Genomic DNA, 13,001 nt, shown 5'->3' with positions numbered 1-13,001 from the left:
AAAAAGATAGACCAGGAGGCAGATCAATTCTGGACGGTTTTAAGGCAGGTGTCATAAAGCAAGGGTCTCTTTCTCATTTTTCTTTGGTCAAGAAGTACTTACTGAGCACCTACTCAGTAAGTGGCAGTAATGTTCTCCATTCTGGCAAATATCAGTGAACTGAACTGTTCTAGCAGAGATGAATGAGACCCATGCAAAATTTCAGAATTTCTTGTTTCTGCCTGTCCTGCTCTTGCCTTCTCCTCTAGAGGAAGCCTGGGGAAAACCAGGAGATGAAACTTATCATACACTTATTTTGAGGTCCCTTGGGGAGAAAAGTTATATGATGACTACTGCAGCTCATCTGTTTGAATAGCGTTCTGTCTCACAGAGACAGACACTTGACTGATGTGCTTAGGGTGTGAGGCATATAATAGCCATCATTTTACACCTGTTGGTCAACAAACAGTCTCAAGTCTCTGATCACCCTCCCCTACATTTGTAAAACTGAACCAAAAAATTAGCTCTGGACAGGGTCTTCCTTTTAACCCTCACCAGCCCTCTCCTTGTAAGGTAAACACTGCCAGAGCCAGGTTTGAGGGTCTGGCCTGTCAGCTGGGAGCAAAGACAGAGTTTGGTTCATTTCTAAATTCTCCCTTAAACAATTATAAGTACCCACTCTGTGCCAAACCCATTCTAGGTGCTAGGGATGTAAGAGTGAGCATAAATGGATAAAGGACCTGTCTCATAGAACTGATATGGTATCAAGGGCAGGGAAGTGGAGAAAAAATAATGACATTCATCAGTGTCTTCTACAAATAACACTTTTCCAATTCTAAATGCTTGGAGAACATATTAAAACAGATTGCTGGGCTCCAAGCCCAGAAACTGATTCAATAAATTTAGGGTGGAGCCAAAGAATTTACAACTCTAACAAACTCTCAGAGGATGCTACTCAAAGTGTAGTTTGCACAAATCATAGAAGTCCAAGGTTACAATGATTTGGACTTGTAAGATGAAAAACTCTGCTTGCCTTTCCAAGTATAAAAATCCATTCCTTAGGACAGGTGATTCTTATGAGAAGTGCTGTTAAAGCATAGAAAGAAGGAACTTTTGGTCTCCCCTAAAGGAAAGTTTATCAAAATAAAAGTGAAAAGTTATTAACCAAAAGAAAAATGATAAAAACACAAAAGAAATTTCACTTAAAATTGGAGAAATGAGGCTGGGGGTGTAGCACAGTGGTTGGATACTTGCCTAGCATGCACAAGGCCCTGGCTTTGTTTGATCCCTACCACCACAGAGAAGGGGAGAAAAGGGAGAAATGACTATGCATTGCTACTTTAAAACCTCGAGGGAATTCAGTTACTTGGGAGACTGAGGCAGAAAGATCACAAGTTCTTGGCCAGCTGGGCAACTTAGCAAGATCCTGTCTCAAAAAATAAAAAAGTTTTTTAAAAAGGGAATGTATCTCAGTGTCTCTGGTTCATTACTTACTGCCACAAAACAAACAAACAAACAAAACTTGAGAGGATTCAATTGTCTTGAGAAATAATTTAAGAAGGTATTTCTATAATAGTGTTGTACGATAGAGTTCTTACACTTTGGCAGGAGTGTGTGTGTATATATATATATAATATGTATATTATATATATAATATACATATTAAATTTAGAAAAACTAAGGCTTTTATTTTGAATAACTGTAGATTTACATGCAGTTGTAAGGCATACTCCAGAGAGCACCTGTTCCCCTCAATGGCAACATCTTATAAGACCATAATACAATATCACAAGCAGCATCTCTCAATTTTACTCAGAATTCCCATTTTACTCAACCTCATTTGTGTGTGTTTGTGTGCTATTGTGTATCTCGTTCCATATAATTTTATCACATATGTAGGTTTGTGTATCTATCATCACAGTCAAGATACAGAATAAGCATCATCAAGAGAATATGTCCTTTTGCCTTTATTTCCTGTACTGGAGATTGAACCCAGGGGCTCTCTACCACTGAGACACATTCCCAGCCCTTTTTATTTTTATTGTGAGACAGGATCTCACTAAGTTGTTATGGCAGGCCTTGAACTTGTGATCCTCCTTCCTCAGCCTCTTGAGATTATAGGTGTATTACTGCGACCACAGTCATTTTGCCCTTTTATAACCATATCTACTTCCTGATGTCTTAAATATTTAGCCGCAAGAAATGTTTCTTGCTGGTGTGGTGGCGCCCACCTGTAATCCCAACTCGGGAGTTCAAAGCGAGCCTCAGCAATTTAGCGAGGCCTTAACAACTTAGTCCCTGTCTCAAAATAAAAAATAAAATAGGGCTGGCAATGTGACTCAGTGATAAAACTTCCCTGGGTTCATTCCCTGGAACCAAAAAAAAAAAAAAAAAAAAAAAAAAGAATGTTTCTTACTGTAATCTTTCTAATAATTAAAAAAAAATGGCTGGGGTATAGCTCAGTGGTAGAGGCATGCTTAGCATGAATGTAACCCTGGTTCAATCACCAGAACTCAAAAGAAAAATTAAAAAGAAAAGAAATAAAGGAAAAAACCCCTATTCACTAATGGGATCTTAATTACATAAATTATAGTATAGTTTTAAAATAAAATAAATATTAGTCAATCTTTAAAGAACTTTGTAGCAAGATTATCAGGAACCAATGACTTGGAAAGAAGTTTATAATATAGTAAATGGAAATAACTTTTTAAGTGAATTTTAATTTTCTTCTTCTTACCTGGTTATGTTTTCTGAAAGATCTATAATAACCATATATTATTTTTTAAAATGTGTTTCTTGTGATACAATGTATATAACATAAATTTACTATTTTTTTTTTAAATTGGGGAGAACCCAGAGGCCACATCCCCAGGCCATTTTAATATTTTATTTAGAGACAGGGTCTAGCTGAGTTGCTTAGGGCCTCACTAAATTGCTGAGGCTGGCTTTGAACTCGAGATCCTCCTGCCTCAGCCTCCTGAGCTGACGAGATTATAGACTTGCGCCCAACTTAAATTTACTAGTTTTAAGTTAAGTGACATGTGCTGATTCATACTGTTGTGCAAACCATCACCAACATCTATCTCTAGAACTTATTTTATCAGTCCATACTGATCTCCACTCTCCCCCTCCAATCTCTTAGTAACTGCTATTCTACCTTCTGTCTCCAGGGATTGGATAATTTTAGGTACCTCATATAGATGGGATCAGAGCATTTGTCCTTTGTGTCTGACTTATTTTAATATAAGTCAGTTAATATAACATCTTCAAGGGTCATCAGTGTTGTAGCATGCATGTCACTTTGCATTTTTTCTCTTTGCTGGGGATGTCACCCAGGGCCTCCCATATGCTCGAAAAGTGCTCTACCACTGAGCTACACACCCCTAGCCACCACTTTGACTTTTAATTCATAGGTTATCATTAATACAAAGTTGCTTATAACAAGCTCTGTGTCTGTGACATATTGCACATTTGCTATTATGAATTGCAAAGCCAAAGATGAGCCCAGAGTACCGTTAATCCAAAATTCTTGAAACAAAAGAATGTAGTGGGCCATTACAGATGCTAGCCAGGAAAGGACCAGGTCCTGAGATGAGTTCTTACAACTTCTAGCAGTAGGGCTTGGTGGCAGCTGGGAACATCTCTGCCAGATCTAGAACTAAGAGTATTTCTTTATAACAAAAATTTGGGGGCTGCAGTTGTAACTCAGTGGTAGAGCACTTTTCTAGCATGTGTGAGGCACTGGGTTCAATCCTCAGCAATAAATAAATAAGTAAAATAAAGGTGTTGTGTCCATCTACAACTAAAAAAATTTTTTTTAAAAATTTGGAGAAGGAAGGCATAAGTTGTTTATATTGGACCTACACTAACTATAGTTTTGAGAGGAAAGCTTTGGGAAGAGAGAACAGTGTATAAAGAGAAGGACTTGTCTTTTGGATTGGTTCATAGTCCAGAAAGTTCAATCCTCTGATACATCATTAAACTAGGGCAGTACAGAATTTCTCTCTTATCAGTATGAAGACTGAAGGAATTTTTGGACTGAGTTTGGAGGGGATGGCATAGTTAAACAGAAAACAGGTTGTTTCAGCTAAGACCAAGACACATGTGAAGAGAGAAAAGTGGAGACTCACACATCATCTGTGGTGACAAGAAGCAGCCCACATGGCTATCCTCAGACACAGAGCAAGGTATTAAGGAAAGAGAGGGGAAAAAAGATAATAAAAGCAAAGACTGGCAGGCAAAAAAATATGTAAAAAGAATTTCAGCTTATTGAGAGATGCAGATTTAAGCCAGAGGGGAATCAAAACTGAGATGTGACATGTTCAAACCGATGTATGGGCTTTTTGTTTTATTGACAATAAAAGGAACAGAAAACTAGGAGCACACAGAAAAATAAGGAGCAAACAGAAAACAAGGGAATGGCATACACCTGTAATCCCAGGGACTCAGGAGGCTGAGGCAAGAGGATCACAAGTTTGAGGCCAGCCTTACCAATTTAGCAAGGACCTCAGCAACTTAGTGAGACCCTATCTCAAAACAAAACATAAAAAGGGCTAGGGGTGTAGCTCAGTGGTAACATACCCCTGAGTTCAATCCCCAGTTTAAAAACAAAAAAATCTGTTCAGAGTTTCAGGCTTCCTAAGTTTCAGTCAACCCTGGACCAAAAAGTAATGCTTAGAGAACCCATAGAGGGGACCCTTGGGGATCAAAGGCAAATCCAGGATAGTTGCTGCAGACACACCAGCTTACCAGTGAGTCATGCTGTGAGCCTCTGAGGGAACCAGGCTGGGGATGGAATCTTCCCCGCCTCAACTTGTTTTGGTCCCTCAATATTTTCTTCACTGCTGTGCAGAACCACAGAGTATGGAGTTGAAGGAGTTAGAGGAGGTGTCAAGGGCAAGGGCTGCTGTTTGAGAGAAGCCTGGTGGGGTCAATGGGAAGCTCGTCTCTGGTTTCGTCCAACAAGCACAAGGATATAATCCTGGACCAGGGGGGCAGTGATGGAAATGGATAGAAAAAGGCAGACCTATGAAGTGAGGTGGAAGGGGAAAAACACAAGATCAATAAAAACACCTCAGAAGATGAAGGAAAATGATGATTGCTAAGAGAAATGTTAAAAACAAAACTAAATTTAAAAAGGAAAGTAATGCTTGCTAACATTTTTGAAGTCTTTCTTCATCATAGGCAATTCTAATTGCTTTAAATTTCTTAAGTCTTTTAATCCTTCAAAGTCCTGTGAACACTACAGGTCCCAATTCACAGAAGAGGCAATAGAGGTGAAGCAACCTGCCCCAGGCCACAGGAGGTGAATGGTGGCATCCATCTGCATTTTGTATCCATGTCTGAGACTGCCAAGTTCCTTTTCCCTGGTTCTCACAATCTTAAGAGCAAAAGGACAATTTAAAAAACATACCTATAATCCCAGTGACTTGGGAGGCAGACAGAGAAAGATTCCAAGTTCAAGGCCAACCTCAGAAACTTAGGGAGGCCCTAAGCAACTTAGTGAGAACCTGTCTCAAAAATAAATACATAAATAAATAAATAGGACTTGGGGTGTAGTTCAGTGGTAAAGTGCCCCTGGATTGAACCCCCAGTATGAAAACAATAATAACAAACAAAAGACAAAGACTCCCACTAATATTACTTTGGCTAGAAGGAACAATAACAACCATCTTTATGGGCTGAATGTATTTGTCCCCACACCCCTGGAATTCTTATGAAGTCTAACCCCCAATGAGACAGTATTTGTACATGGGGCCTTGGAGAAGTGGGTGGGGGTTAGACCAGGTCATGAGCATGAAGTCCTCACGATAGGATTAATGCCCTTAGAAGGAAGATATTACGTAGCTTCCTCACTCTTTCTCTTTGCTCTCTGTCATGTGAGGGCACAGCCAGGAAAAGAGCCCTCACCAGGAACCAAATTGGCTGGTAACTTGATCTTGGACTGCCAGCTTCCAGAATTGTGAGAAATAAATGTGTGTTATTTCAGCCACCAATCTACAGGAATTTGTTATGGCACTTGAGCTAAGGTAAGTACTATTAACCATCCGAAAGCTGGGCTCTCCAGGAGGAAAACTGAAAGTGCTGCTAGCTCCATCAGAGAAGTCCACCATTGATTTTTTAAAGCAGTGTTACATGTTCAGGTCTCTGGTTGGCTCAGAGGGATGTTGCAAACTCCTCTGTGCCATAGGAGCCTCCGGTTTTCCCATGGGTGGTGCTGACAAGCCTGTTTTCAAACAGATCCCAAACAGGTTGCAGATGCACTTGCACACACACAAAGTGACAATTCATGAAGAGAGAAGCAAAACCTGACCCCCCCAAAAAAACTGCACAGGGGAAAGAAGTAAAATATAAGAAGGTTGACTGCCACAGAGGGTCATCCCAGAGGTCCTGAGGGATGAGGAAGAGCCATGAGGCAGCAGGAGCCAGGGAGGAGGTGAATGCAATCTTGTCATCTAAACTGTGTGCTCTGGGGGTGTTTGATAATGCCAGGTACTCATCGTTCTAGTGAACAGTGCATTACAGGGAACATAAGCCTCCCCAAATTTGGGAGTATGTGTGCAAGTGTGCCATTTTTTATTGTGTACTTTAGACCTGTTATACTGTTTTGTTTCTGCATTTTCGTCACTATGATCATGACCACTGAAGGATATGGGATTAATAAACTCCCAAGACAGTGTATGACCTGGGAGGAGGGAGGGAGAGAGAAGCCAATCAATTATTTCCCAGTGACAGACAAGCCCTGAAAGGAAGATAACCATCAACCCAAGACAGCTGTCCCTGGGAGGAGGGATCCTCTCCCAAATAAATTCACTCCCAGTGACAGTGAACTACACATCAATCTTGTCCCCGTGTCAATACAATGACCTCAGGAGTCAGATGAGTACTGGGCTCTGAATCCTAAACCCTCCATCTTTGCCCTGTAAAAACACTGTCTTGTTGATATATCCAGTAAAAACCATGCCCAGTAAAATAAGTTCCAGATGTTTGCAGCCTTTCGCTCACATCTTGTTAAAGTTTTCAAGGACCGAGACATCCCCCAATGTAACATATATAAACCTGTACCTCCCCTGTAATCGGGGTCATCTTTCTGCCCAGGAAGTGAGTCATCTGACTCCTGACCTGGCTGCTGAATAAGAGTTTGGCTGAATTCATGAGGTCTGCTCCCATCCGGGTTATTTATACTTTCATTATGGTGCCAAAATCATTTTGGTTATTTTTGCTTACAACCATCACCACCAACACCCATGTCCTTGTCCTCATCCTCATAATCGGTATAATACAATAATGACAACAATAGTCATTATGTACCAGAGAGTGAGATGTTTTACAGGTATCATTCCAAGGAATCCTTTCAACATTCCTGTGAGATAATTCCTGATTACATATGCTCCTTTGTTCAGATAAGGTGTTTGCCAGTAAAGGGTGGAGGAAGCTCCCATCCTCAACGCCAGCAGTCAGACCAGCACTCTGCATCAGCTTCTCGTGAGGCTGCATGTCTAAAATCAGGATGGGACATTTCACCTGGAAGCACGAGGGAAGGGTCTGGGGAGGCCAGGCAAAGTGAGGAGAGGAGATGAAGAAGTGGTGAGGATTAATCTCATCTCAAATTTACCCTGATTTCTTCTTTCTTCTTAGAGGTGCAAAAACAAGGTACAAGGGAAGATATTTAAGGAACCCTTCTAACCCTACTTTGAAATCACTGAGGTAAAAGGTTGTGAACAGCCAACCCCTTGAGGCACTGAAGGTCAGAGGGAGGATGTGGGTGGATTGGGTTAGACCTGAGGTGCTCCAGGAAAAGGAGAGGGGAGCCTGAAAGGTACCTGTCCAGGATGAGCAAAGGGTTCCTAATTCTAAGACACATGAAGAGCACGTGCAGATCGTTAAGAAAAAGACAAATACCCCTAATGGCAAAACGGTCAAAGGAGTCGAATATGCAAGTATCAACAGAAAAATTACAGGTCACTAATAAGTGTAAGAAAAATGTTCAACCTTACAAGTAATCAACAGTGCAAATAGTCACCTATTAGTTGATAAAAAATTTTAAAAATTATTAGTATCTTGGGCTGGAGCTGTGGCTCAGTGGTAGAGCACTTGCCTCATACGTGTGAGGCACTGGGTTCAATTCTCAGTACCACATAAAAAGTAAAGATATTGTGTCCATCTACAACTAAAAATATTTTAAAAAATGGATAGAATCTAGCATTGATGATTATGTGAGGAAAATGCTCCCCTAGAAGTCTGTTTATTTTACATTTTTATTTTTTATTATGGTAAAATATGCATAACATTTTTCATTTGAGCCTTTTTCTTTTTGGTACTGAGGACTGACCCCTGGGGTGTTTTACCATTTAGCTGTACCCCGAGCCCTTTGTGTTTTGAGACCAGGTCTCAGCAAATTGCCCAGGGTGCCCTAGAGCTGGTGATCTTCTTGATCTTTGTGCCTCAGCCTCTCTTGTTACTTTTTTATAGCTGTGCACCGCCAGGATCTGCATCTTCCTTTTTTTTTGGTCCTGGGAAAATTGAACAAAGGGTCTTGTGATGGTAAATGCTAGGTAAGTGCTCTACCTATTCCCAGCCCAATTGCTAACCGTACCCATTTTTAGGTACAGAGTCCTGTGGTATTAAGCACATTAAGATAGTGGGCAGCCATCGTGACTCTCCAGAAATTTGTCATCATCCCAAACTGAAACCCTGTACTCCTTAAGCAATTATGCCCCATTTCACTTTGTGTTTACATTTTAATATGGTTTTCATTCAGTGTTATCACTTCCAATAATTTATCCTAAGGAGAAAATTGGAGAAATTTAAATAACATAGATATCCTGGGTTTGGAAGCACATGCTGTAATCCCGGCTACAAGGGAGGCTGAGGAAAGAGGATTGCAAGTTTTAGATCAGCCTGGGCAAGTTAGTGAGTTCCCTTCTCAAAGAAAAAAAAAAAAAAAAAAAAAAAAGGAAAAAAAATACAAAGGGCTGGGGATGTAGATCACTGGAAGAGTACCCCTGGGTTTAATCCCCGGACCCCGTGTTCTCACACACAACAAATATTTACAAGAATGATCCTAGCCTAGCATTTCCAAGGTCCTGTGTTCAATCCCCAGTACTAGGGGAAAAAAACGAGACAAAGTAAATATCCATCAGTTAGGAATTGGTTAAATAAATTATGCTAATCTGTACTATGGAATACTATAAGATCATTAAAAATGATGTTGATCTGTATACTCTATTATCAAGAAAATGTGTTCTTTATGTATCTAGTGAAGAAATAAAAGATAAAAAGTAGGATATCAAGATCCTGCTACATAATACTGTATGCTTGCTTCTCACTTTCCATGTTTTTGGTACATTATACTTATATATAATGGTGGGATTTGTTGTTAAATATTCATCCATGTACACAACATAACTTGGCCAATATCACTCCCCCTTTCCCTTTCATCTTCCTCCCCCTGATCACTTTCTTTGGTGCTACTGATATCCCTTTGATTTTCATGAGATCCCCCAATCTTTCTTTTCCTTTCTCCTCTCTAGCTTCCAAACATGAAACACTTGTTGTATTTAATTTCTAGAGAAAAATAAATACATCTCCAACTGAGACAATGTCTTGCTTAACTGGATTGAGAAATATTGTCCCTTTGGCATAGATGAAATTTCAAATGTATTTTATGATCCCAGGCAGATTGTCTTAACCTCTGTCTTCTGAATTACAATCAGAAATAATATATCTATTTCTGAGGGGATATGATTAGGGACCATATCAGATTGACTAAAAACACCTCGCTCCTCCCCATCTAATGCTGTATATGGGGGTTTGAGTGAATCATGATATCATTTTTTTCATGCTTGTAGATTCTACTCTCTTTAATTAATTTAGAATACTTTTTCCCTGCAGATGGTAGTGCATGCCTATGATTCCAGTGACTGAAGGCTGAGACAGGAAGATCACATGTTCAAGGTCAGCCTGGGCAACTTAGAGAGATTGTCTCCAAAAAAAGCCGGGGGGTTGGGGGGGCAGTGTGAGTGGTTGGGATGTGGCTCAGTGGTAGAGGGCCTCGGAGTTTAATCCTCAGTACCACAAAAAAAAAAAAAAAAAAAAAAAAATGGAGAGAGAGAAAGAAAGGAAAGAACGAAAGACAAACCTCCCTATGTTGAGTAGAGTAAAACCAGGAATATCTCATTTCACAATAAAATCTGCCTACAATGGCAAAAAAAAAAACCCATCTCTAGAGAGGTAAGTGACTGCTTGAAAATGGATGAATTCCTTTGTTTAACCTAAGAGATATATGATTTTTTCCCCCTTCAATTTGAAGGAAATACCAGAAAGATATATGTAAGCCTGGGAAAGAGTAGTTTCTGGGAAGAGGTGAGTTTTGGATTTTTGTGTTTGAATTCTTTTGGCACTGAGCCACTTTGTTTTCTTTTCCAGGGAAATATCTCCCCTGACCCTTGGAAAATCGTTTTCTACTGGTTTAATAAATAACGTAGAATGAACTACTTGGAAAAAATGTAGTTGGAATCCTTCCTCATACTAAACAACAAAATGAATTCCTGCTGTATTAAAGAATAACGTGAAAATTAAAGAAACCACAATAAAATATAGGCACATAATTGTACTGGAAATAACACAGATGCCCATTAGTGGGGGAGTGGTTAAATAAGGAATGCTATATCCTCAGTATCATGAAATCATTATAAACTGTGCAATAAGTAAGTTTACTGATCTGGAAAGATGTGCTGAACCTTAAGCATCTATGCAGGCAAATGCAAGCTATATCTACAGATTACCTCTGGCGGGATGGAAGTGGAGGAGACAGAGGACATAGGAGTAGTCTTATCACTATATATAATATTTTTAAGAGTGGTAGAACTATTAAGTATTTCTATTACTTGTGCTCAGTATTTTCTAAAGAAAAAGGCTAAACTTTTTAAAGTGAAAAAATTAACAATAGGGGTAAGTTAGACTTCTAAGCATAATACCAAAGGCAAAAAACCAAATAAGGAACCATTTAAAACTTCTACTAACAAGTGATAAGCTTGTAAAAAGGCTTTACAACATAGAATACTGTGGTAGATATTGAGGGTCAGCTCAGTCAGTGTCCATTCTTCCATCCTGCTGTGTGTAGAGGGAATGTGTTTCTGGGACCCCCCTGAAGTTAGGATTCTGGATGTAATTAGGTTCTGCTAGTCAGACACAACCCCCCCCCACACACACACACACAATATTTAGAAGGCAAATCTGAAACAGGACTCATCTTTCAGCAACTGTTGCTATTAGTAGACAAAATTATGAAGACTGACATACTTAAGACAGCTGCAGTGATACCCGGAGGTCCAGTGTCCAATCACCTGCCTTGAAGATGCTGACAGCTGTAGGCTCATGAAAGACATATGGAGAGAGCAAAACTGCAGGAAATAGAGCAAAAACAAAAGAAGCGTAACGGAGAACACACTGTTGAAAACAGGGTAAAGAACAAAGTGGACAGAGATGAGAAAAAGACAATGCAATAGAAATCAGGAACTAAAGATTACAGGGAAAATGATAGTAATTGAATTCACACATACACATAACTGGCTTCCTAAAGAGGATAACTGAAAACAATAAAGATTCAAAAAAAAAAATCTATTTGAAATAAAAGAAAAAAAAATTTTAAACTGGGGATTGAACTCAGGGGCACTTAACCACTGAGCCACATCCCCAGACTGTCCCTGCCCTCTTTTTTTTTTTTTTTTTTTTTGAGTATCCTATAATCTTGTTACAGTTCAATTTTTAAAAATTATTCATTCTTTTTAGTTACACATTACAGTAGAATGTATTCTGACACGTCACACAACATGGAGTATAACTTCCCATTCTTGTGGTTGTACCTGATGTGGAGTTACACTGGTCATGAACATAGGAAAGTTATGTCCGATTTATTCCACTGTCTTTGCTATTCCCGTCCTCCCTCCCTTCTCCCAATTTCCCCGTCTAATCCGGTGAACCTCCTGTCTCAGCTTCCTGGGTCACTGAGATTATAAGCATCACCATGGGCGTCACCATGCCCAGCCTGTTCAATTTATTTTGAACATTAAAAAAATGAACTTCTAGCCAGGTGTGGTGGCACACACCTGTAATTCCAGCAACTTAGGTTGAGGCAGAAGGATCAAAAGTTCAAGGCCATCCTTAGCAACTTTGTGATAATCTGTCTCAAAATAAAAAAATAAAAAATAAAAGATCTGAGGGTATAGCTCAGTGGTAGCTACACCCTGGATTTAATTCCCAGTGTGTGTGCGGGGGTGGAATTTGATTTAAATAAACTCCACTTCAAAAAATCTACTGGAGAGATTGTGAACAAGACTGACCTATAACAAAACTTGATGTAAACAAGGTAATACATGAATTTAGGTGTAGACAGTTTTATCTGTATATGCTGAGCAAATAATATTGGATTTATTCAGCTGCATTAAATGATTTATTGCATATAGTTCCAGCTATTTATATGGAACATTTAAAACTCTTAAAAATCTATATATTATTATGAAATTCCAACAAAGATCTAGGTTCAACAATTAGGTCACACAGCTATCAATTTCACAAAGTGCTTGGCTTTGTGTCACAGGCAGAATGGTTCTAAGTGTACCCTGGGGGACTTTCTCTCTCACTATGTTCAGGTTATAGGGAAGAACTACACTCCATGACTACAGCCAGGGTCTATTGGGCGCCGCCATGTAAATGTGGTACTTTGGTGCTCCAGGTGTTCATGCAATGAAACTCCTGACCCACAGCATGGAACAAATTGTTCTGTGAATTGGTTTAGACTGATCTCTTTACTGCTTAACTATTTGAGGGATAGTCTCTGTAGCTTTGCATAAGATCTGTCCCCATTCTGTAAGTAGGACAATTTTACTCACATTTAAGTAAAAACTGAATTATATTTCATAATAAATACCTCCTCTTCTCCAAATAAGGGTGCATGACTATGTTTTTGTTCCTTACCCAGGTTTTAAAACATTGATGGTTTTAAGTAAAGACAAGACACA

Source organism: Sciurus carolinensis, chromosome 9, assembly GCF_902686445.1.
Source record: "Sciurus carolinensis chromosome 9, mSciCar1.2, whole genome shotgun sequence".
Lineage (NCBI taxonomy): Eukaryota > Metazoa > Chordata > Mammalia > Rodentia > Sciuridae > Sciurus > Sciurus carolinensis.
Note: the sequence above shows the minus strand (reverse complement) of the source record.